This window comes from Haemorhous mexicanus, chromosome 1 (genome assembly GCF_027477595.1).
Source record: "Haemorhous mexicanus isolate bHaeMex1 chromosome 1, bHaeMex1.pri, whole genome shotgun sequence".
Taxonomy (NCBI): Eukaryota; Metazoa; Chordata; class Aves; order Passeriformes; family Fringillidae; genus Haemorhous; species Haemorhous mexicanus.
The window spans coordinates 128,380,544-128,407,007 of NC_082341.1; positions in this window are offsets into that span (position 1 = coordinate 128,380,544).

Here is a 26,464-nt window from a genome sequence, read left to right on the forward strand (position 1 = left end):
ATCTTTTGGGGAATCTACTATCAAGGAAAACATTAAAAAGTAAAAATTTCTAGGATGCCCCTAGGATGAACATATTATTTGAAGCACCTCTTATTTTAAGACTATTGAGTACATATGACTGAACAATTATGTCCTATCTGTCGACATAGCCAAAGAACCATTCAAACACATGGAAAAAGCCTTTAGAACTTTAGCCTATACAAAGCAGAGCACAATGCCATATAAGGAGTTTTTACAAACTTCTATTTATATCACTGTTTGCAATTGTTGACTTTTTTCTTAGTTATTAGAGCAAAAATATGCTATGTTGATTATATCAAGAATTTGCTTTGTATAAATTGTTGGGTTTTTTTTTTTTTTTTTTTACATATTTCAGTATGGTTCATCAAAGCATAAAATGACTGTGATTTATAGCAGGGAGCAATTTCCAGCTGAGACAAAGTTATTGGAACTTCTACTGGCCCAGCTGGAAGGAGGGAATTTTCTTGGAGGACATTGTGGAGTAAATAAGTACAGACTCTAAGTGTCCTACTTTTAGTTACAACCCCAGTAATATGCAGAACGTATGTGCATACTAAATCTAATCACCAGTACAGACATGGCTAATGAGTTACACTTCCTGCAATATTCAACCTCCATATGGTAGGTACAGTATTTATCACGCCACATGCTTGATACCACAGACAAGAGTACATTCTGTAAACATGATTATGACACCTTTTCATTGATTCAAGAAGTGGCATTCAAACAGAAAGTGTTTCAAGCTTCTGCCAAGATGGAATAGCTGAGAGGAAGTCAGTAAAGTATTACCAGAAGTTTCCCCAGCAGGAATGCTTTTCTCCAAGGAGACCTCAGTATCAAAATAAAGAACAACTCGTCATGGCTAAAATACCTCACATGATTTCACAATGATGAATATTATCATTTTTCCTTGAAGATTTTATTGTCAGATTAATGTTTCTCTATTACACCTGCTATCCTCAGTAGAAGTCCATAAACTGTAACAAAAGCGTTGATATGTAACCCATATGGAGGTATTTATGTGCAGGCATCATCCAGAACTGAATCAAACTTTTCATGGGAATTCAGTGGCCTAAAACACAAGCTCCTGGTGCCATTAGCAAGACCAAAAGTCTCCAAGTCATCTGCATGTAGCTGTCACATGATACACAGGATCTGCAGAAGGCTATACCCTTCTTCAACAAATTTTTAACTTGTCTCATCAGACAAGAAAAATTTGTCCTTACTGCTTTATACCACTGAGATTACGAGAGTTCTTGGCTGTCAGAAATGTATGAAAATTACTCTGAACTACTGCCTTTATGTTTTCTACCCCAACTGCTTGACAATCTGGTCTCCTATATTTTTTTTTTCAAAATGCTAGTAGTGATATATAGTTTAGCATATAACTTATTATCTAAATACTGACATAATTTTGGTTTTGTAAACATTATTCAGATCATGCCTAAGTATCTGCGAAAAATATTCTGTGTAGATTATCTATACATCAAACACTTTTCCCATATTAAAAAAAAAAATTAAGCACTGAAAGGGCCATTATTTCTTCCATAAATTTTGGAAAACACTAGTTTTCTTTTTCATTTACAAAAAGACTAAGATCTGTCTTCAGAGGTCATTATGAAACTGAACACAATCGCAAAAAATAATATAAGAAAATATTGAAAATATAAATCAGTTTTTGAAAAATAAACCAAATTCTTTTCAGTGGGAGTAATCATAAGAACAAAAATTCACACAGAAAAATTAGTTATTGCTAAGTTCATGAAAATTATGCCCATTATAAAGGGTAATAATTATTATGAAAGAAAATGAGGTTCTAGAAAAATATGTTGTTATCAGAAAAAAGGGGGTTTCAAACAAACAAACAAAAAAAAATTAAAATCACTACTGGTTTTAAAAATAAGTCATGTGCACAATAACATTTTCTTTCATTACTAATTCAACCGTCCTCTCAATCATATAATATGACAACCTTTAGTAGGGACTTAAAAAAAAAAAAATCTCTATTTTTCATTCCTTACATATCCAGAGAAGGACAATTCAATTTTTGCCACCGAAAAACCTACAACTGACACTCGCATGACCAATACACAAGCCCTTCCCAACTTGTAAATATTTGAATGATGCCTGAATGAGCTTGTTGCAGTTATGTACATATACAAAGTCCTCTAAGTATCAGCATTCTTTGTATATAAATCATCCTTCAATTTCATCCTTAAGTAAAATTTGGCAATAGAAATGTTTTAATTGATAATTTGTGATTTTTTAAAAGTCTTTGTTTCCTAGATGTTTATCACAGGAAATAGCTCTGGAAGGAAGTAACCATTTTTCAAGAAGGAAACGATTTACCTCAACAAGGATTACAATGAGGCTTTCTTTCTTGTATGGAGGATTTTTGTTATTGTTGAAAAGAAAATAGACCAAGCCAAAACAAGGCAAAACCTGGTAAGCTAGACAGAAATATGACTTTGAAAACTAATTTATCTGATTTTCTGAAGAGGTTTTTGTAAGTATTGTCATTAGATTTTAGGTACATTAACACAGATAGCAAGGACTTGGGACTTGCTCCACATGGTCTCAGTCCCAGCTGCTACTGTAAATAGGTTTTATTTGCTAGGGAGTAGAATACTGGGTAGTGTCACACTGAAGAGTGACTTCAGAAACAGCTATGGAGAAATGGATTTGAATTTCAATGTTACCTTTGATAAATTAGGACCTGGTTTTTCACATCAACCTTCTGAAAACCAGGGGTAGGATCAGGTAGTGTCACTCAGCAGGCAATGTACAGGAGGGTCTTCACTGGCCACCTCAAGATTTCCATGTCTCACCCATCAGAGAGAGAATCACAAGGAAAAAGATGAAAAATTCTTAGCTGGTGAAAGTAAGCTTATTTAAAGGTGGCCAATAAATAATCAGAAATTGAATAATGATATTTAAGCTGAAAAAGGATCAAAAATGAGTGCAGAAAGGTAATATAAAAGGGAACAAAAATAATTAGGTATTAAGGAAGATGGAAAAAAATAGAGCATGAAATAAGGTATAAAATATGGCTGGAGAGAGGCTAAAGTGGAAATAAAAAGCATTCTATAGTTTTTAATGGGAAAGAATCATAGAATGTAATCTAAAGCACTCCAGAGGATTTTGGAAAACCTTGAGAAACTATAAATCAAAGAATGAAGGGAAGATGGAAAATAGGAAAAGTTTTGTTTCATGTTCATGTTGAAATTTCACACATTTTTCCCCCAATCAGATTTAGTACATGGGATTTAACATACATTTAAAAAAAATACATGAAAAGTACTGGAATTGTAAATTTTTGCATGCTCTTATAGCTACCAGTGTGTATATAAATTAGAAAAACACTGACAAAAAACCAAAATGACAGCAACAACAAAACCTAACAGCAAAACTAATTATGAGAACGACATAGGTAGACAATAATGAAGAGAAGGCTCCAACCCTTCAGTATAGCTTTTAAGTCTATTTCATTGGTTCCAATGATAATGCAATGGTTTTAATGCAGCGGCCAAATTTCTTATTATGTGTTGCATTAACACAGTCATATGGAGAAAGTTAAGAATGAAGTGGTAAATTTGCTTTTGTTGGTTTAATCCAGACCTTTAGCTTCACTGTTTTGCATTTAATAAAATACATTATCAAATAGAAGCGTGACATCTCCTTATGAAAAATGCTTTATCTCCATAAAGGCAAATTAAAGAGCAGGTAGTGGATTTAGAAGAACCTGCGTCAACTGTCATTCCGTACCATGGAAAGAAATATTCTCATTGTTGGTTAGAGAATATCACAGAGTCAAATCCAAAGCTAAGGGAATCATTCCTCCAAAAATTCATAATTACTTCTCCAGCAAAGGATTTCATTACAGTGCATCTGGGATGGGATGAAGCCCTGTGATAGAGAAAAACTGAACACGTTTTAAATCTGATTATATGTGAATATTTGAAAATTATATGTACCTTCAAAATTGTATTTTTACTAGAAAATTTGTATAACAGCTTCAATATTTTATCCTATTGAAGGTATGAAGGTAAACATGACTGCTAAACAAAAATCTCCTTGCACAATATTTCAAGTATACCATACTAATACTCCTGGAATTCTGCAAGGTGGGTGCCTCACAAAAGTTACCTATCAAGCTGCACTGACTCCAAGGAAATTACAATAATTTTTTTCTCCAACCCAGCTATCTGAATTATAATCAGAATAGAAGCTCCAAGGGTTTGCAGTTTGAATAGTACAGGAATCTGACAACCCATTGTAAGATGAAGCTTTATTGGGACAGTAGAAAAGACAGGAAACAGCATGCCCATAAGGCAACTTTCACAATCCCTAATAGCAAACACAGGATCATAACTGATATCTTGTCTATGGTGGAGTGCCAGGGACACTTGGTCATCTGGCCACAACAGACAACCATGCAAATATCTTTGGAATGTGAGTAAGAGTTGCAGCACCCCTTGGTTCCACCAGTGGGAGTGAGATTTGGGAGAATCGTACATGATGTGAATAACATGGGTGACATCCTACCTACAGCACTTACCTTGGTCAAGAGCATGGTGTCATCAGGTTGTCCCATGCAGCCAATAGTAGCCAAGAGGCAGGCCATCAGAGTCTTAAAAAAAGGTGTATATTTGGTAATCAAAAATACATAGATCAGCTTGTGTTCAAGATGAGCTTGAAATTACCAATTTCTTGCTCCAGGATGTGTCAAAATGCAGAATAGCAGTTAAAGCCACACAACTCTTTCTAATGTATATTTCTGAAGTAGCCATATGTCCTAAACCCCAGATTTTTAAGGTATTATGACCTCTAGGTAAAAAAGGCACACCTAGTAGGTTTTTCAAAAACACCCTGGTGTCTAGATGTCATTGATTTAATTGAGGATGAAAGACAGGAATTAAACGCCAAAACAGCAATGATAGAATTTCTTTTCAGACTGTCTTATATAATTGTCATATCCTGGAGAACAGGGAACTAGCTCATACTTGAAAGAATGAATGTTTTAGTTAATTTTATTATTTTACTTCACGTAATGTTGCTTAGCTACCACAGTGGTATCTCAGAAAATCCTGCTTCAGGGAGCTTCACTATTTTTTTCCTTTTGAACAAACATCCAGAGCAGGACAAACCTCATTGTATATGTCATTTCAGTAATATGTTTTTGCTACCTTCCAAGATCCCTTTCACATTTTCTGTGACTTGTAGCTACAGTGCTAATTCAGACTAATGTTTTACCTCTGTGTCACTGATTCGTATTTAGAAGGGTATCCTCACCTTGTGTCCCTGTGAAGCACATGAATCAAGAGAGAACAAGCATTGTATTTTACAGAGGGAGTTGTCTGCCCCCATTAACAATGTACAGGAGAGTATTTGAACTACAGACCCTAGGGCACAGCAAAACCCATGTCTCATTTCAAGTCAAGCCAAGGAGACCATATCACAGGGGAGCAGCTGGGAGTGCTCCTTAGAGCATCAAGGAGCACTACGTTAGCAAAAACAGGATGAAAAAATTAATGAGGCATTTTGGAAAGAAGTCTGTACACTTCTGTATTTTTGCTTGAAAATGATAAAGGAATGGCTTTCATGAACAATGAGATTCCCTCCATCAGTGTCTTTCCTTGTCAATTTTCCTCTACTGTGAAGGCAGAGACATCCTTCCAGAAGAGGTAGCTAAGGAAGGTGTGTGACTCTGCAACATTCTTCAATGCTCAGTAATTTTTTCCTACTCAATCTGAGTGCAGGTCAGTCACTTTGCAATGAAGATAGATAAAATGACACATTGGAAAACTAAATATAGGACTAACTTGAAGAATTTTTCTCTGTGATTTTAAGGAAAGTATTAACATCCATTTGGACATTAATTTATTCTTTTTAAGCAAGTAATGTAGCTACACTTGTCTATTATACAATTTCTAGCCAAAATGCATATAAACACTACCCACACACAAAAAAATCCCCAACCCCAAAGAAAATACCCTCCACCTGTACAAAACACTCTACACCTTTAACAAGTCATACTGTCTACTTAAATGGTAAAACAGATGTGCTGCAGACAAAGGAGTTATCTATCCTTTCCCCCTGAATTCCACATTCCACATATGTCATTCAAAGAGTTTGCTTTTGATGCATGGGACTGAATCAGGTTTTGAACATTTTGTTAATTAAAATCTCACAATGAATCCATCTCTCTCCACAAAAATAGTAGTTGTGGTAATTAATAATAATAATAATAATAATAATAATAATAATAATAATAATAATAGTAACACCACCCATCAAAAAACCCCCACAAAACAGCCCCAGTCAAAATTTAAAAAAGCAATTAATGTTAAACTTTAAAAGCCCCAAAACTTACTTTGGTCAAGAAGCCAAGTAAAATACCTATATTTTCCTGAAAGTAAGCATATCTTTAGTACTCCAAACGACATGATCCTTTTTGACAGGTCATTTTGTGGTCAATGTTACTAAAGAAATCACGAGATCACTCCAACAGCTCATTATACTCAGGTAACGTGGCAATCCCCATGAGTTCCTGCATGCAATAAAATTCTGGATGGTGAGTCTGCTAGATTTACTGTACACACTAATCCAGACCACCTCTTTGGATTTCCAAGAAGCAGGGCACTGTTTTTGTCATCACCATTAGCCTAACCAAAGCAGGACACCTCTATACTTCCTCTCCATACTCACTGCTTCCCCTCTGCACTACTGCTCAGCTCTTTGCATTTTTTATTCACATGAACTGCAGATTAGGGTAGTTTTGCACTAGGTAGACAATTTATTTCTCAATTTTTAATGGAACAAATTTACCTAATTAATTTAAAGCTCTCAGGTCAGTTACAAACCAATGGATGAAAAACATTAATCTCAGTCTGCAGCAGTACTGGAAGTGTTTGAAAATTGCCAGTAAATATCCTCTGTTATTGTACCAGAATTTTATGGTGAGGAGTATAGTCAAAAATGATTCAAAGTCTGCATGAAATCAACAAGAACTTGCAAGAACATCTAGGAAGAGAAATATTCTGCAGGAAAATAATTATGTGAAATGAAAAAAACCCTACAAACTACCTGGAAGAACTGGAAATTAATTTCTTGGATCTTTTTCATAACTTTTCTCCAGACTAGATGACTACCTGTTACCTTAACCTATGTTTCATTTTTCAGGTTCATTTCAGCTTTAATGATCCCTTTTAAGCCTTTTTAGAGAAAAATCTATTTTTGGAGTATTAGGAACCACCTGTTTCAATTGTTCTATGGGATGAAGGAAAACATTTTGAAGCCTTCTTTTGCTCCATTTTGTAATTTGTACCTTCCTTTGATTCTCACATTTCTCCTTACTGTTGTTTTGCTTAACCTTGTCTTTTTTCAAGTCTTAAGCCTGGATCTATCCAAACATTGATGTTCTGAGGTCCCTTATTCCTTCCTCCATCACATCCCATCCTCAGCCCTGGCCTCAAGCATGTCTTTCCCATCCTCTCTTTTCATATCACTTCAATTTGGCTTCATTCCCTGGATCTACAGAATTTTCCTGTCAGAGCTGAAAGTGCATGATCCAACTGTAATTAAGTGTGCTAAGGTAATGCTATGCTTTTTTTCTTCATGAACTATATAAATTATGATTGCTGACCCAAACTTCTGCTCCATAATTTTAGATCTGTCTGAAAAAACTCCAGCTCTATATGAAAGAGCAGTCTGCAGTGGTTCATACTGTAAGTATCTGTGCCCAGATTGTGAAATTTCACATCTTTGGTCTGTCTGCACAGCAGCTAGAGGATTTGGTGGTTGCAACACAGTGATACACCTAGTTAGCTTTACACTAGGTGCTGCAAATAACAATAGCAAAAGCATGGACTTCAACACGTGAAGGTAAAAGTCCATAAGAAATCCCTTTATATTTCCTTGAGGGACTGAGTCATGCTATCTCCTCAGGGCAATTAGAGCCCAAACTAGCTAGATGGAAGCCAGAGAAGGTAGCTGCTTAAATTTTACCTCAGAGTCCCAAAGTGGGCATAGCTTAGGAAAGAATTATATGTTGTTATTAAATGAAAGTCATAGTTAATAAACATGAGTGTTTCATTATGACAGTAAAAAAATACACTGAAAGTAAAAAATAATAAGTAGATTCCAAGGTGCTAAGTAGATGCATCCAAGATTGTATAAAACTAAATTAGATTTTATTATTGGAAAAATACTATGTGATCATTGAATTAATGGGTATTGTAACAAACCCCTGTAAAGAGGCAGAATTAGGATTACTCATGGAGCCCTCCTTGCCATTTCCTAACACGATTCTTAACTATGTAAATATAAGGTTTTCTAGAAGCAGAGGCTAGGGGAATCTTTCTTTCCTTTTCACATTCTTTTCTTTTCTTTTCACATTCTTTTCTTTTCTTTTCTTTTCTTTTCTTTTCTTTTCTTTTCTTTTCTTTTCTTTTCTTTTCTTTTCTTTTCTTTTCTTTTCTTTTCTTTTCTTTTCTTTTCTTTTCTTTTCTTTCTCTTCTCTTCTCTTCTCTTCTCTTCTCTTCTCTTCTCTTCTCTTCTCTTCTCTTCTCTTCTCTTCTCTTTCCTTTTCTTCCCTTTCCTTTTTCTTTTCCTTTTCCTTTCCTTTTCCTTTCCTTTTCCTTTCCTTGTCCTTCCCTTTCCTTCCCTTTCCCTTTCCTTCCCTTTCCCTTTCCCTTTTTTCTTTTTCTTTTATTTTCTATTTCTATCATTTTCTTTCTGTCTCTTTCTCCTTCCTTCTTTCCTTGCTTAGAAATTGCATCCAGGCATGAAAATCCTACACTTAAAAAGAATCCTCAGCTTGTTTATACGTGGAAAGCCCAAGCACACTCTACAACCAGCTTTTTTTTGGTTTTTTTTCCAGCACTTTCAGTGCTTCATACCACAAAAAAACGAGGAAGGGTTTTGCTCTCCCACACACGGTGAAATTTGAATTCCCATTGCTTCAGAACTCATTAGCAAAGAAAATCAGATAAATATTATAAACAATATTATCTTTTACACTAAGGAAGTAAGTTGAATTTTTTTAGTGATGACAGTGTTTGGCATTTTCTATCCATCACATAAAAAAATATTTTATTCAGACACTGAATATTTATTTGAAAGTATAAGACAAAAAACTGTAGGTTTATTGTCAGAGTAGTATTTGTTTCCCTAGTCATGTGCTGACATTGACAATCATTGATGGTGCTTAGTTTCTGTTAGTTTAGGACTTGGTTCTACGATGCTGAACACTTCTGTCATTAAAGTAAGGAAAACAGAAGGACAGCAGTTAACAAAAGCACTCAGATGTCAATGATTAATAAGCATTTCCATTAAAATATATAACTGTAAATTTCAGGCATTATAAAGAGTCATAGACACATAGAATCGTGGAATAGTTTGGTTCGGAAGGGACACCTTAAGTTCATCTACTCCAGGCTCTCTTCCATGAGTAGCAACATCTTCAACTAGATCAGATTGCTCAGAACCCCATCCAATCTGATTTGACCATTTCCAGGATGGGGCATATACCATCCTTCCAGGGAACCTGTTCCACTCTTTCAGCAACCTCATTGTGAAAAGTCTCTTCCTTATTCCAAGTTTGAACAGTGTCAAGAGATGCTGTGTATAAAGGACTTTTTTGCACTCTTCATTTCACTGGTTTCCCAAAAGCTTGTCATGGGAACCAAACTTCACATGTCCTTATCCATAAATGAAGCAACTCCTGTATGTGTACAAATAATCCTCCACCACTTAGTGATGGAGCCTGGCAAGGGGTTTTTCATGCTGCTGTTTTCCCTGTTTTCCACATTGTGTTCACATATTACCCTGTTTAAAAACCAAAGGTCATCAAATATAAGGAAAGAATATTATCCCAGTGCTGTAGAGCAAAACAAGCATTTCTCAAGCCATATTCCAGCTCTTGAAACTGTTGTTAGCTGGGGAATTTTATGCACTTGAGCAATTCAAAATTTCATTGAGATTAATCCTTTGCTATTATAGCAAAATTTTCAGGAATTGCTTCCAATCACAACTTTTTAACCTGACTTTGCATATCTACCAAGCTCCTGAGAACACTTAACTCTGATTAATGGTAGTAAATCAAAGCTTGAGATGTCTCATATTTTAACCCCAGATAAATCTGTAGAAAAGGATATGGAACACCACTAGTGTCCTCACAAACCACAAAAAGGCATCATCTCCACTAAGAAGCGACACTTCCAGAGAACATTCTCAGCTATTATTTAGACAAGTTTCTGATTAAACAGGCAAAAAAATGCAATAGTAGAAAGGTTATCTGTGCTTATTAAAAATCAGATTTCCTTTTAGGCTATTAGTTCATTTCTTCTGCATTTCTAAATGGCTATTACATTGCAATAAATTTCAAAGGCCCTTAACTGGACTGAGTTTCAACCATTTTTAAAAACACAAAACTGAACTATTAGTTCCTCTTTAAGATCCCTCCTAAACACCCAGTCCTAAGCTCAAAATTTTTCATATTGACCGAATCTGGAACGCATGGATAAAATATTTAATCTCTTTGAAAAAATATTAATATGAAATGAAGATTTCCTTAGTGACAGACAGGCTACCCAAACTTCATTCCCTGAAGAAACAATGAGCGCAATTCTACATAGCTGGAGGGTGGCTGTGCACTAAATTGATGCCTTTGCAACAGTGACATACTGGTAAGAAATATTTGGGTATTTTTAGCACAAGATTTCTTGGCTGCATTCATCTGTAATGGTGGTGACCAGCTGTCTTGGGTGCGTTGGTGCTGAGCCTTCAATCAAATTTTATAAATAAAGATGATAGCAGACACTGATTAGAAAAAAGAAAAGAAGCATGAACAGAGTTTCTCTAGCAACATCACTGGATTATATGATGCTTTACCAAGTGGAGTAATTCCACTCACTCTTCACATGCCCACATTCCTGAAGATGGGTGTTTTAAACACATCATGAGGAAGACAGATGGCAGAGGATCTGGTTGGTGGTGTTATTTAACTTATCTAAAAGTTTTTTTTTTTGTTTTTTTTTTTACAAGTTTATCTTTGTCAAGCAATTAAATTAGAGTGTGAATCATACAGCACTTGGTGAAATGGATTTCATCCCTGGAGTATAAAGCTATGCAGCTATGTATTGATATATTTGAACTTTTTACAAAGGACTAGATACACCATTTTTCTAGTCAGCTATAGAATTTTACAGTGGCTTTTTAGACCCTGCACTTACAATTACAGAAGTTCCTTACACACTTAAATGCATTGCTTTCCTTATGCTAAATATAGCATTCACTGTAGTGACTCATAATTACTTTAATGTCTTTAATGTGTTTAGTTATATCTTTTGTCCCTGCAGAAAATATGAACAAGTCTGCAGGGGGGGTAAGGAATGCAAAAGAATTTTTTTTTGTAATTTACTTTATTTAAAAAGATATATAATATCTTTCCATTAAAAATTCTCATTTAATTTTAATGTATTAGTTTTGATTTTGTTTATTTCAATCTACTAATCACAGAATTTCAGAAATACATGGACAGGAGTAACAACTCCCTTCTTACAAGCTGGGCATTTAATACAGAGTATGAAATTTGTCTCTCTTCTCTCTTCCTGATCTTTGATGGTTCTTTATCCTTTCAGAAGACGCTTTCTCTTAATTTCATATTTGGTTTTCCATAGATCTTTCATTTTAATTAATTTGTGAATAACATCAGTCATAAATCTGTTTATATAGATACCTTAATCGTTGTTTTTGTCTCGATGGGCATTATGTAGGTATTTATCTGCAGGTGCCTGGTGTGTGCACATCAACATAGCTGAACATGTATTGTGCCGTGTATGCTGTGATTCTTCAAAAATTATTCATAAACATGTTTTTTCCTCACTGATTTAAAAGATACTGTATTTTCCTTTCTCTTTGGCAGATCCATATAGCTAAAATGGGTCAACTTCAGATTATCGGATACTTTTTGCTATATTGGCCAGCAAAATTCCCAAACTAATACCTATTCAAAATTTAAGCTATTGTACAGTCATTATTTACTGTGAGACTGTAGACTAGACATACTTAATACTTTTTTTACGTTCATCGAAGTTCTGAATGCAGTAAATTCAGACATTACCTTCTCAAAAACATCCTTTGATTTAAATGTCTTAAATTCTCAATTCTGTGTTTTAGCCCTGGTGTGGTGCAGGCTCCTAAAATTTATTTTGACTCAAATTTCAATGCTTAATATTGTCACAAACACTCTGGCAAACATCTAAATAGACTGATCACTCTGAATTTCAATTTTAAAGCATGCTAAGGTCCTGTAACATGCTCAAAGACTTTACCGTGTTACTGAGCAAGATGATTCAAATCCTGACTTCCAGATAAGACTATGAAGGATTTGTGAACAAGTTTGTCTGGATCTAGTCTCTAGTCACGTAGATTTCCTCACTGTGTGTTTAATGTAGAATGAGAGCATTCAAGGCAGTGACTTTCTAAAGCAAAATTCTTCTGTATTAGTTAGAACAAGGTCTGGATTCCAGGCAGGGTTCTCTTGCAGTTGCAGTGTTCGTGCTGCTTCTTGCTAGCAACCTTCTGTCTGAGTCTTACATCATTTGCACATTGACTGAAACGGAAGAGTCAAGCAGTGTAGCACAGTCCAGAACTAAATTTATTTTGGTGTTTAGTATATGCATCTGCACGACTTTAAAATATCATTTGAAACCCCTCAGAATGAAGAAAAATTAGAACTCATCTCTGCCACTTCCTTGGGCCAACAATCTAGACTGTGTGTTAGTATGCAAGAGGAAGGCAAAACCTTATTTTTGGCTTAATTCGAAGACAGAAACAGTACTTGTCTGAAAAGAGAAAACTAGTGCTGAAGTTCATGAAGCTTACCCATAAATATAGCTCTTGCAAGTATCTATAGATAGGTAACAAAGGCTGAGAAAAAGAAAACTTCTTAGACATGTATTTTTCTTTAGTTTTTATTTTTAAACTCAATCATCCCATTAATTGTCAGCCTTCTCAGGGCACTGCTGTCACAATTCCATAAACTGAACAGTCTCTAAGTACACTGTAGAGGATCTGGCCAAATAATTTAAGCTTCTACATTTAACTTTTAACTTTTAACCTTTGGCTACCATGATAGTGACAAAGTGCTCTTCCAGTTGCATGCCATGACATAGAGAGTTTTGAAACAATTCTCTGTTGATAGCTGATAATAGAACATATTTCAATAAAACATCATTACTTTTTATTTCATATTTTATATGAGAAAAACTTGCTAAAACTCGTTTGTTTCATCATTTACCTTTGTCTTTGCAATTAAATATTACAATTGAAATATCATGATTAACATCACAAAGTAATTCTGAAATTTTCTTTGGTTCATTGTCAAAAAAGCAGTACATATTTCCTCTATTTTGTTCACTTTAATTCCCACTGGGCTTTACACTAATAATGGCTTTGCCCAGTAGTGCCTAACAACTGCAAAGAAAGCAATCCATGCATTATATGTTTTTAAAAGGCCAAAGTCTTTTCACCAGCAAATGAAAAGAAAGGGCAAAAGTGAGAGAGAGAGAGATACGAGAGAAAGTGGCTAACAATTAAGCAGATTATAATTTAACAGGAAGATTTAGAAGACCAGATCATTTTTATATGAGATTCAAGAGAAGGATCTGAATTCCTTTGGAAAACATGAGATTGTTTCAAAAATAGTCTCCACTAGGCAATCATCCGACCTCACTAAGCATGGTACAGGGGCTTAGGTAGGGTGATAGAAAGAGTCTTTATTCTCCATTTTGAAAGCTATTCAGAACATGGTGATTTTTTTCTTGAAAGCTCTTAAATGCTATGGAAAAGGTTCTTATTAAGAGATTATTATCCGGACCACCTAATTTGATATTCTTATCTTACAATGCTTCTGTTAAAATGGAAAAAAATTGTTGTGTGAATGGAACATTAAAATGAGTTAGACATTTTATATTTGACAACTACTTTGTAAACAGATGCAGAGAAAACAACTGAAAATCTATCAAGACTATTTCTTGCATTTCTTTATAGGTTGTTTGAATAAACAAACTTCCAAAAAACCATAGAAACACTCAGCTCTGCCTGATATGTTTGACTTTGGCAACCTAGGCAGGATATACTGGGTTTCATTGGGAAACCGGGATATTCTTCTTCTTGAGTTACTAAATTTCTATATCAAAACCTTCAAGCCCTGAAGTTTTAAGCTCTAAATTATTCATTGTTATTTAAAGAGAATGTTTTAGCTGTTTCAAGAGTGACTCTTACTTATCTGAGATTTAATGAAAGGAGAAATGACTCACTAGCAAAGAGGAGGAAATATTTCAGTGTCAAGTTGTTATCATCTTTTCAACATCATTTATTTTGATCTTAAATTTTTAAGCAGTAAGTAGCTGCAAAAAAGGAATAAATGGGTGGGAAGCCAGGTGAGCTCTTCAAAAGTGCATGAGAAAGTTACGTGGAAACCTTACACTTACTGCATCAAGAGAAAATGAGGTGTTTATTGTATGAAGACAAATGGAGAGTGCCTAATAAATTAGTGGTCAATTTGTAGAATGATTTTTTCAACCTCAATTTTTTTTTTTTTTTAATTTTCTGACTGAAAAGAAGCACATTTTGCTCTCATTCTAAAAGTATTTTTTGTTTGTAGAAAATTGATGCATAAATTTCTCTGGGATTAAAACTGAAAAACACAAGACTCTTCTGAACTCTAAAAATTAGTAATACCTATCTGAAGAGCATAATTTTTCCAGCAGTAGGTCACAGAAGCACAGAATTTGACTGGGATTTCATTCATGTATTTCTTCCAGGAAAGCTGAATTATTCTTGCTAAAACAACTACTATTTCATCTATTTCATGAACATCTTATATACATGCACTGAGATTTTTTTTTTTTAAGTAGTTACATTAAGCATCAAGGTGCATAAATTGCAAGGAAATTTCCTGACATTCCTGAATTGCCTGAAATTGCCTGACTTGGTTATTTCAAAACAGAAGGGAGGAGTGAAAATTTTATCTTTTGTATGAGGCAAACATGGAAGTATGTGTTTACAAAAAAGGCCAAGTCACACCAGCGTGTGTGACAGTGCAGTCTAACTCTTTCCATAAGGAAGGCCATTCAGCTTTTAAAGATACACACTGTGTGTGTGTCTTTGAATGGCCTATCAATATGAATGGCTGAATGGTTGAATGGCCAACGCAATAATGCTGTTAAATCTGAAGGCCCGCAGCGCAAGTTGATAAATTAAAAACATAAATTGATATTTACAGTGTTCTTATAGACACTCTTTCATGGGAGAAAACTAGTGAAGTTCATGTTCTCATTACAAACAGTTTCCGTTATGATACTGAGAAATACTTAGCTGTTTCTGAGAGTTCAAATCACCAGTGTAATTTGCCAGATCTGCAAAATGTCTTATGGTAAAAATTCTTAATGCTGATCTCTCAACAAAATCTAGGTCAATTTCAAATAAGCAAATCTTTTGAGAAATGAACCCAATTAATGTTGGTAACAATTAGTGTACTCTGTAATAATATAGATATATATGAGAATGTCCTGAAAAATGATTCTGTCTAGGAAGCTTAGAATTTTTTCTCAGCAAGATACCAACAAACACACAAGGGGATGCTTCTGAAAGGTACTAGTAGTTTCTATGCAATGGAAAGGCATTAATCAAAACCAACAATTTACTTTATTGGATGTTCATTTTCACACAAAATGAAATCATTTATCACATTTTCCAGATTAAAAAAGTGAAGTGCTTTCTAGAAAATTTAAGATTTAGTATTAGATTTATTTTATTAAGACCTTGTTTTTCTAGAGATCAAATTTTGCCCAATCCATCTACTTAAACATCTGATTTTTTTTGCACTTCTGATAGTCTCACAATTATGAAGCTGTTGCCAGCTTAGATAATACACTATGTGGCAAGTGATTCCTTACATGGGGCAACACAGCAGAAGTATAGAATCCAGCATAGTTGAGGACCCACCAGACTGTGACATCATTGAAAGAAGGTCCAATTCTTATTGTGAATATTTCATGATTTTTACCACTTCAATTGAGTCACTGAATTCTATCTGTATTGTTTTGTCTTGATCATCATTGCTCAATTTCTTTTTGCTGTTGTCAAAAGCACATGCACAAACACACACACAAACACACACAAACACACACACATACACATACAAAACCCATTACAAAAGGGGTAGTCATCAGTTAGGATTTCTTTCCCAATTCAGCAAGACCAGGTCTACTTAGTTAGATGGGTTTCATCCACTAGTGTTCTTGCTGGTCTTATTCATGCATGTATTTTTAATGTAAAGTCTAAAATTGATATGTACATCAGGAAGGGATAATGATTCCATTTTTGATACTAATAAAGCACATGTATATTGATGCAGTAAATGTACAGTTAAAGATATTTTGTGATAGAAATATATTTGAAGCTTTTGACCTGCTGTACTCAAGGTCTATTGTTAGACAAAATTTCTTCTTCTTTGCTATAAAAGGAAGCTGGGAAATAAGCCTGTAATTTTGGCCTTCATTATTTCCAACTCTTTAAGCAAGTCCAGTCACATAAGAGGAATGTAAATCCTGGGAAAAGAATGAAGAGGTAGTAATTAATGAGCTTGAAGTTTCTTTCTCTCAGAAAAAAATGCAGTCATCAGTCGGGACTATATTCCTTTACACTGCTTGTCTGAATAGTTGTATTTTAAATATTTAACATATATTTGACCTATTGGTTTTCAGTATTAACTAAAAAAAGAAAAAAAAAGTAGCTTTTTTTGGCATTAGGAATGCACGGGAGAATCTCTTGGCAGAGAAGCTGGCAGCCATGGATGACATACTAACCAAATTAAAGGCCAATATTGAATCAATGCATTTGTTAAATGAACACATAAAAATAGTGAGAAGGGAGCAGAGACCAGAGACTGCTAGTAAAAGCAGACAGTCACAATCTATTTACATGACTATATTAGAAAGATTTTGAATATTTGTGAATATATATGAGTAAAAAATGGTATGTTTTGAGTCAAAAGGCAGAGTCTGATGTTGATGTAATTTTTCTATTCCCTGGAAATGGTTCACAAAAGAATCAAAAGAAATAACAGAGAATGTATGACTTAACTACAAAGTACTCTTTGTATTTTGCTATAGCAATGAATTTCAAGTACTGCAGCAAGCCCCACAGTGAAAGTTATCATTTCTTCTTACAAACTTTTAAATACCATATTCCCAGCTGTTGGGATCAAAAGAATATCTTGCATTTCTAATCTTAATATTTTATATTTAAAAACACATTGATTCCCCTTAGACTACTTAAATGAATAACAAAGAGTATCCTCTATCATCTCTTACCACTGCAGTCCATGTCAGCTTTAAACACTCAGTAGTATAGAGAGAGCTTTTAGAACAAAATTTGGAAATACTCAGGAAAAGAAAAAATATAAAATATAATCCCAGAAAAAAACACTTTTTTTTTAATATGGAGCCACTATTTTTCTTTGTCTAAAAAAAGATGATAGAAGCAACCACTGATAGTGACTGATCATGAAAAGAAACCCCAGGAGCATAGACACACTATAAAAAGATCTAGGAGGAAGTCATTATGCTGTTGAGGGAATAAGAAATTTAAGTCAGAGTTGTGAAATGTTCTCATTATAGGTCATCTCAGTAATTATCTGACATCTACAGATGGAGTCACTTCTTAATCAAAAGAATGAATCATTACTGATATTGATTCAGACCAAGATGTTTGAAATAATGAGTCCAGTAACTCAAGTATAAATTTAGAGGTAATTTCAGCAACTTCTTTGCAAAAGTTTCAGACTAAATAATAATGAAATATCTTATTATATTGCATAATAATGATAAGAAAATGGCCGGAAGAGTGAGAACTAAACTACCCCATCATAATCTACATGTTAAGACTTAAGCAAAAAAAAGAATAAAAGAGGTCACTGATATTTGCCATCCTATGAACACTACAGCTTACTTAGTATCTACAAGAACAGAAGATTGCTTTCTCTTGAGTACAATATCTGTAGCTGGCAGTGTTATTAGATTTAAGGATGTGCAAGTATTTACTTTAGAAATCTTTATTCAGCTGTTCATCATTTGACTGTGAAAAGCACCTTGAATAGCATGCAATGTCTCAATAACTATAAAAAGTTCTAAGAATGCACATAAATATCTAGAATAAAAGTAAAAAAAACCCGAATTGCAAAATTGGAATTATTGACAATGCGCATTTTTAGACAAACACTTTATTTCAAAAATCAGCTCCTTGGAAGATGTTGATTTACTATGGTAAGAGCAGCAAGGCCAAATCATTGCTGAATGGACAGTAAGGGAGACACAGCTCTTTGTCCCCAGAGACAGTCACTTCAGGGCAGCATTGCATTCTGTTTAGAGGTTGCCCATCATGTCATTGTTCTGTGAACACACAGAAAACACTTTCTCATCTTTTTGACTCGTTTCATGAACCCAGTAATGACATTGTCTGAAACCCATCCTTATCTGTGAGACCAATCCAAAGCCTGGAATGTAAGTAGGTAATCAAATCTAGTCCCTCACAAGGGTGCCTGTCATCATCAGTCATCACAGCCAACATGGGAATTCTACTCTTGAGTCCCCTAAGCCTAAGAAGTTCAAGTTATGTAATAAACTATTCCCCACACACATGGAGGGCCACTCAGGGATAATTACAAGTGTAATTAGTGTAATTACTCCTTTCTAATCTTCGTTATTCTACTATCAAGTGTCAATGGATGCATCCCTTTTTTATGTTCTAAAGCTTTTTTTATTATTAAGTTACACTTTTATATCACTTAAGCTGGCCAAGGCAGTTTTAATTTTAGGACTGACTTCTTTATGGCATGGCATTTTGAGTAAGAGACCAACCTACCTTGGCCTTTACTGAAACTTGTTCCCATTGCTTTGATTCATGGCATTATTTCCAGACAAGTCTGCTCCTTTAGAACAGTGACACTCAATCCTGTGATTCCTAATGCTAGATACTTTTTTTCTAAAAGCTAGAAAAATGCTCATTCATAAAATATGTATAATCTTGGCTATCTTGCACCATTTTGTAATTAAGGGTGCATTTTCTGTTAACATACATTGATCTTTTCACTACAGTATTTTACCATAAAAAAGTCATGTCTTCTTTCAGAAACAATCTTGCTTGAGCAAGGCAACTGCTCTTTTAGTCACAACACAGAAGAAAGGCGCACCAATTTCTCTAAATTTCTCTAGTTTGAAAGACAACATACTTTTAAAAATTTTAGAATGTAACTTCCAATTTTCTAGAGAAAGCCATGTGAAATCTATGGTAAAAGCTACATTGTGATCAACAATAATAATTAACATGATAAAATATAAATTGGGCTGTAAACACCTGTATACGTTTGTACATAAAAAACTTCCAAATAGTCAGAAGGATAGCAAAGGAGTGGTAAGACTGAAATAAACAAAAGGATGTCATATCTGTTGTATATTTTTAGAATCAGATTTAGGCTCTCTGAAGAAGGAAAACCAAGACATTGTTTTCAAGTTTGTTGAGATAATCCTGCATGGAATATTTTTAAAATGCATCATCCATAAAATGATGCATTTTAAAATGAACGGCACGAGGTTTGAAATGATAGTAACCTGCTAAGTTTGAAAGAATATATGAATTCAAAGGAGAACAGGTTCCTCCTAACTCTGACAGGGAAAAGATACTGCTTTGATTTTCTTCTCGAGATCTCAGGAAAGGAAACACATTAACAGTATGGAAAAGAGAGGAGGTTTCAAGGTCGACAAAGCCCTGGTGTGGAAGCAGAGTTGTGCTGCTGCAGTCACATCCCCACTGGGTGAACTTGGAGGACTAGACTTCTAAGAGCAAGAAATGAGATCCCACCTTGAACAAAGCAGAGGGAGACGTCACCATGTGAGAGAGGGCAAAGATTAAAACTGCATGGGCAGGCAATGCTGTCAGTCTCACATCACCCTGCTGCATGAGCATCACTAGTGAAACTTGTCACACGTCATTCAGGATGTGATATCTTCTACCACAAAGACAATACTGAGGAGCTCATTCAGAAATGCAGAGGGGCAGGATATGGGTGCATTGCTTTCCAGCCTGACAGAAATGAGAAACGCCCCAAAGAATTTTAAAAACTCTCCAGTCAAGTAGTTTAATTCAGGTATACTTGGAATTTGTACTGTCATGTTGCCTTACAAATCTCTTTCCAGTGTCAGGATCACATGCACTTTAAGGTTCACGTGATCTACGTGGATCTAGCATGCTCAGAGTGCATAAGAAAATATATGTACCTGCAGACAGGACACACTGACTTTAAAAGACAGCATATGGTGCCTAACCTCTTTGTAGATCTAGGAAAATCTTTTCTCAATCAAAATTCACAGCCTTGAACTTCCCCCCTTTTAACATCTCCTTTTCTCCATTTTGTTCATTAGTTTCTTAGAGTATGCAGTTCTATCCTGTCTGCAGGGATTTGAGTTGACATTTGTGTTGGGTATAGGAGTCAGGGTCTTTGCAGCAGAGGGGTTCAGGGATGGCCTCTGTGGTGGGAACTCAGGGTTTGTTCTGTGCTGGATATTCAGCCAGCTCCAATCCACCCACTACAGGTCACAGCTAAACCCCTCAGCTGAGATGCAATACCCATGAGAACACATATTTAAGGAAGAGCAAAAATCCCACAAAGCTATAAGAAAAGGGGGAAGAAAAAGAGTAAGAAACAGAAGAGATAAAACCAAAGTGAGAAAAGGGGGAGGAGAAAATGGGCTTTCATAAGGGAGCAGATATCTACACTACAGCCTGTGGAGGACCCAATAGCAGAACCGGTCATAATTACTGAAGAATTGGTCCTGATAGAGACCCCATGATAGAGTACAGGAACAGTGAAAGCAATGAGGCAGCAGAGATGTTATGACTGCCTGCAACTCCTTATTTCCCACTTCTTCTGTGCCACTTAGTGTAAGATAGGGAGTCTAGAGAAGCTGAGGCTGCGAAAGTGGAAGAAAAGATATAGTTTTCCTGTTTGGTTTTTGCTTATGATTCTCACTACATAAATTTATTTAAATGGGCAACAAATTAGTTTTCCCCAGATCAAGTTTTGTTGCCCATAACAATATTTGACAAGTTATCTCCCTGTCTTTGTTCCTTTTCATGAGCTTTTTTTTTTTTTTTCCTATTTTCTTATCCATTCCTCAGAGAGGAGTAAGAAAGCAGATGTGTGGCAGCCTCTTAGCCAGATTGGTTAAGAGTTCCAGTTAGGCCTCTTATTACATTGTTGGCTTTTTTCATCATATTAAAATAGTCATTTGGAGAAAGACAGAGGAGTGGTGATTTAGCCCAATATTTAAAGTACTTAGTGAAACAAAGAAGAGGCAGATATCTACCCTTTCTTATACCTCATGTCCTCATGACTGCAGCATTGACCTGGGATCAGATTTGTCAAAAAGTCAAGCCAGAATGCTGTATCACAGCTAGGCTTTTTTTCATGACTAAAGCATTAAGTAAAATGGTCAGTCTTTCCAGCTCTACCTCCTTGATGCCCAAGGGCTAATATAGCCTCTGTTTCACAGCCAAATTCCCTGTTGTGTTTTAACCCCAGCCAGCAACTACGTACAATATAGCCTCTCTCTCACTGCTCCCCCCAGATCCCCCCCTGTGGAGAGGAAGATTGTAAAGAAAAGATAAACCTCATAGGTTGAGACAAGAACAAGTCAATAATTTAAATAAAATAAAAATAAAGTTTTAATAATAAACATAATAATTTTGTCTTTACATAAAGCTGAGCGTTTATTAAGGTCTTTCACATACTTAAGAAGGCGGAAGTCTAGCTTGAAAGCTATTTGAAAATTGAGTGCTCTATCTTTAAAATTAACTATTCTTCTGCAAATGTTCCTAGGGTCCTAGCCATTTCATACAGAACCAGAGTGAAATAGAGCTCTGTTTGGTTCAGTTCTGCACAATCTGACTTTACAATAAAGTACTGTAGTGATAACAGCAAACTGAAGAATAAGTATCTTCTTTTGCCTTCTGACTCTGTTCTCTTGATTGTTTTGGTTATTTTTGTGAGTAATATTTTTGTGACTGTGCATTTGATGCTCTCTTTCCTCTTTAAGAATGACCTCTTCTTTGATGAGTAGTTTTATATATTTGAGGTTTCACCGTACCAGGAATCAGCATGAGAATTACAATGAAAAGATGTGCAAGCTACCATGCTTCCAGAATCTTTCTAGAATGAATTTATTTCTAATTCAGTTATTTAATTTCTCAAGATTTGGGCTCTACAGAAATTCAAGAAAGGAACATTTATGCCTAAGTTTTCTTGACAAAAGCAGATGGCATTATTAATGTGCTTAAATATAGAAGTCACCCTTGGTACTAAAAGGTTATTGTGATCTTATATGCTTGTATGAAGAGGAAAAGAAAAAGGAACATAGAATATTTCTTAAATTAGAACATTTGGATTATTTGTAAAAATTTTTCTTTGTAATGCGTGTGTGTCAAATGGTGATAACAGAGTAACTGTGGTGATATTATGATAAATTGTGATGTAAGGTTGTCAGAAGTTATTTCTGCATTGACCAATATGGTTAAAGAATGGTAGAAGGTGTAAAATGTATAAAGTGCATCCTTAGGGAAGCAGACCTGTGAGCTTTTTCAGAGTGATATTTCCAGAAGAGATGACACTGTTTTTGCAAGAAAGTGTTAAGAAATCTCAAGAAAATAACTGGTTTGATTTTAGCAATAAAGCACAAACCTGTGACTTTGTGCAATCATTTTAGTGTAACTGGTGAGAAAAGAATCTAGGAAAAAATAGCAAGTATCAGTCTGATATGACAGTCGACACAGTATAGCTTTCTGATTATTTTTTTTCTAGATATTGTTTAGCTATTCATGCTAAAATCCTTACTGAAAGGTAATCACATGCATCTGTAGCTCATATACCAGAAAGGTAGGTGTGAAGAGATCTGTGATAATCATCAGATAGTGGTGCTTAAGTGGTGCTGTGGTTACCAAACCTCTCTTCATCATACAGAAAAAAAAAAAATGTGGCAGTCAGGGAAAGTCCCAAATGGCTGGAGAAAAGGGAAAGGTCACACCTATTTTAAAAAAGATTAAAAAGGTGCACCCTGGCTGAGCGAGTCTGTCTTACCTCTACATCTGGTAAGATCATGAAGCCCCCCTGAAAGTTATGTCAAAATATATGAGTTAAAGGGAGGTGCATAGAGACAGACAACATTGTTGCACCATGGGCACTATGTGCCAAGATAATCACTTCTAATGTGGAGTGACTCCATCTCTGGATAAGGGAAGAGTTACAGATGTTGTCTATCTGGACCTCTGTAAGTGAGTATCAATACAGTCAGGAGGCTGAATTGATTGTGAGCAGCCCTGCAGAGAGGTACTCAATGATACTGGTGGGTTAAAAAAATGGACCTAAGCAGGCAATGTGCTCTTGCCACCCAGAAAACCAAACATATCCTGGGCTGCACCAAAAGAAGCCGTGGCCAGCAGGCTGATAGAGGTGATTCTTCCATCTCTCAAGAGACCCCACCTGGAGAACTGCATCAAATTCTGGGGCCCACAACAAAAGAAAGGTGTAGACCTGTTGTAGACCTGTTAGAGTGGGTCCTAATGAGGTCGATGAGAATGATCAGGGGACTGGAACACGCCTGCTGTGAAGACAGGCTGAGAGAGTTGGCATTGTTCAGCCTGGAGGAGAGAAAGCTCCAGGAACATGTTATTGTGGCCTTTCAATTTTTAAAGAGGGCTTATGAGAAAGCCAGAAGGAGATTTTATACTAGGGCCTGTAGTGACAGAACAAGGAGCAATGGTTTTATACTGAAAAAGGTCAGGTTTAGCTTGGACATAAGAAAAAAGGTTTTTCTGATGAGGTTGGTGAAACTAGAGCAGGTTCTCCTGACAAAAGAATTTATCAATCCATTAAAATCAGGAGTGGTAGGTGTCTGAGCAACCTGATCTAGTGAAAGATGACCCTTCCTACAGCAGAGGAATTGGACTAGACAGATATCTTTAAGGTTTCCTCTCAACCCATTCTATGATTGCCTGATTTTATAAACCCATGCCTCTTATCCCTTTCAATTGCCAGAAAATTTTCAAAAATTCTCCTGGAAATCTGAAACTGTGGTTGTTTTCAGGTTATGTGCAACAGACAGCTCAGTATTTGATAAAGGGACTTGTGGATTCAATGGAACTGCTATTTCTGTCCAAAAGGCAGTGAAGCGATGATGAACCTTGGAAGCACCAATGTTTTCAGAAGTGACTGCTCTATTTACATATAAAGACTTAGTGTCTAGCATGAGTTATAGTATCCAAAAATTTGATGATAGTATTTGATGATACTTCAGCCAGAATTTGGGTGGGAGAGAAATTCAAAGAGAAGGATTCCTCTCATTTTGGCAGTGGCCTTACAGAAACCACCTCAACAGAAAGGTGTGTCAAATATAGTTGCAGTAGTAATTTCAGGATGAAGGTCAAATTCTTGCATTTTTGAGTCAAACCAAACTAATAATCCATTATGATAGGTTAGTAAAATTTTTGATCATTTTGACCTATCTGGTTTTTGGAAGAACTCAGGATGAAGTCCAGCATCACTGTCAAATTGGTATTTGCTCATCTGTCCCTTCCTTATATTCACTTTGTTTAAGTATTGTAGTTTTTTAAAATGTGCTTTTAACTTCATTTTGGCTTGTGTAACAGTAAGGGTATATGCAATAATTTTAGAAATATTTTTAAAGTATAAATATTAGTGTTTAAAACAAAATAAAATAGTGATTCGCTAATACATCATAAATCCACAAACTATTATGTTGTCTCTTCTTCATAGCCGTTTAATTTTGCATGCACATAACCAATGTTTTACTAACAGTACCAAGGGTTCCATATGTAAGACATTATTCACAGTATGTTTCCTGTTATTTTGCATACCATTATTCTTGGTGAAAATAGTGTTTTGGCCTCAGGAGAAATATTGCAATTGAACGCACAGCAATATGTTTTTGGTATGGGGCCATGGTACTGCGACTTAATTTTTTTTTTCCTTTAAAAAAATCTCAGCTATCAAGACAACACAACCAGGATACAAAAATGTAAATAGGTGTTAAAGAGGACATATTTTCAATGTTTATTTGCAAATAAAATGCGTTAAGTGAAATGAGAGAAGTAACTGCCCTTTTCTGACCAGCATGGTTACATGGACAATCTATAAATGTTTCTGGAAATGGGATTACATAGCTTTATTAGAAGTATTTATTTTTGGAAATAGGTGGGCTGAGCCAAAAATTATTGTTATTAAGTTGATTGAAGTGTTGAAGATTAGCACAATGAATAAAAATTAAACTAGTTAAAACTATATGCTGTATTTTTTCCAAGAGATTATGTCATGTCATTGCAAAGGCGTGATTCATCGTATTCTATTCCAGTTTTCTCATGAAGCAAAATGAATCATAATTACCACTAATGACAATGTAAAATCTAGCAATTTGAGTGACTGCTAATAGAAAGTATCCAATCCACAGAAATCTGTACCATTACCTATTAAAGATTATATATACTAAGCTCATCTAGAATATGATCAAACAAGCAAAGCTTCACATTTTATTGAACTGGAAAAAAAAGTGCCATTAAGTCTTAAAAAAGAAAATGAAAAAATTTAATTCCTCAGCATGCAGTATTTCCATTGTAAGAGCTCAGAGTATATTCTGTGGAACACTGAGTGTCCCAATTCATATAAAATCTGAATCTCCAAGCATTCCCATTCTCAGAACTTGAGCACATCACCATGTTGTAACTTCCTTTTTGGAAGCCACACTCTTTCAGATAAGTTCCAATTATCTGCAGTGAAATCAGTGGGAATTATTCACCAATGTTAATATTCAGTCTGAATAGAATACAAATTCCTACCAATCATATGCATGATTAAACTGCCATTCTGCTAAGTATACTGAACAAGGTTTTCACCACCTTTCACCCCACTAGCAAATGACCAACCATCTTTTGCTAAGGCAGCTTGAGTTTGCTGAGTCATTTAATCATGAGATCTGCTTGGAATGACAGATAGTAACAGTTACATTATTATAGACTGTGGGACGAGGTCAACTTTTCACTAGAAAATATGCCAAAAGCAGCACCAATTGTATGTAGATCTCAGATAACCACTTGACACGAACAAAAGATTGGGTGCAATTGGTTTGGAAGCATGAGCTCTATCTCCTGCTACCAGTCTTCAAAACTAAACCATTCCTTCTGTGGTTTTTTCAGTAAAATATTGCATTTATTTTGTCTTTAATGTGGAAAAGATCACTATGTTATTTCACCTGAAAATCTACATATTGGACTTTAGGACATTTTCAAATTGGCTACAGAGGTTATGTAT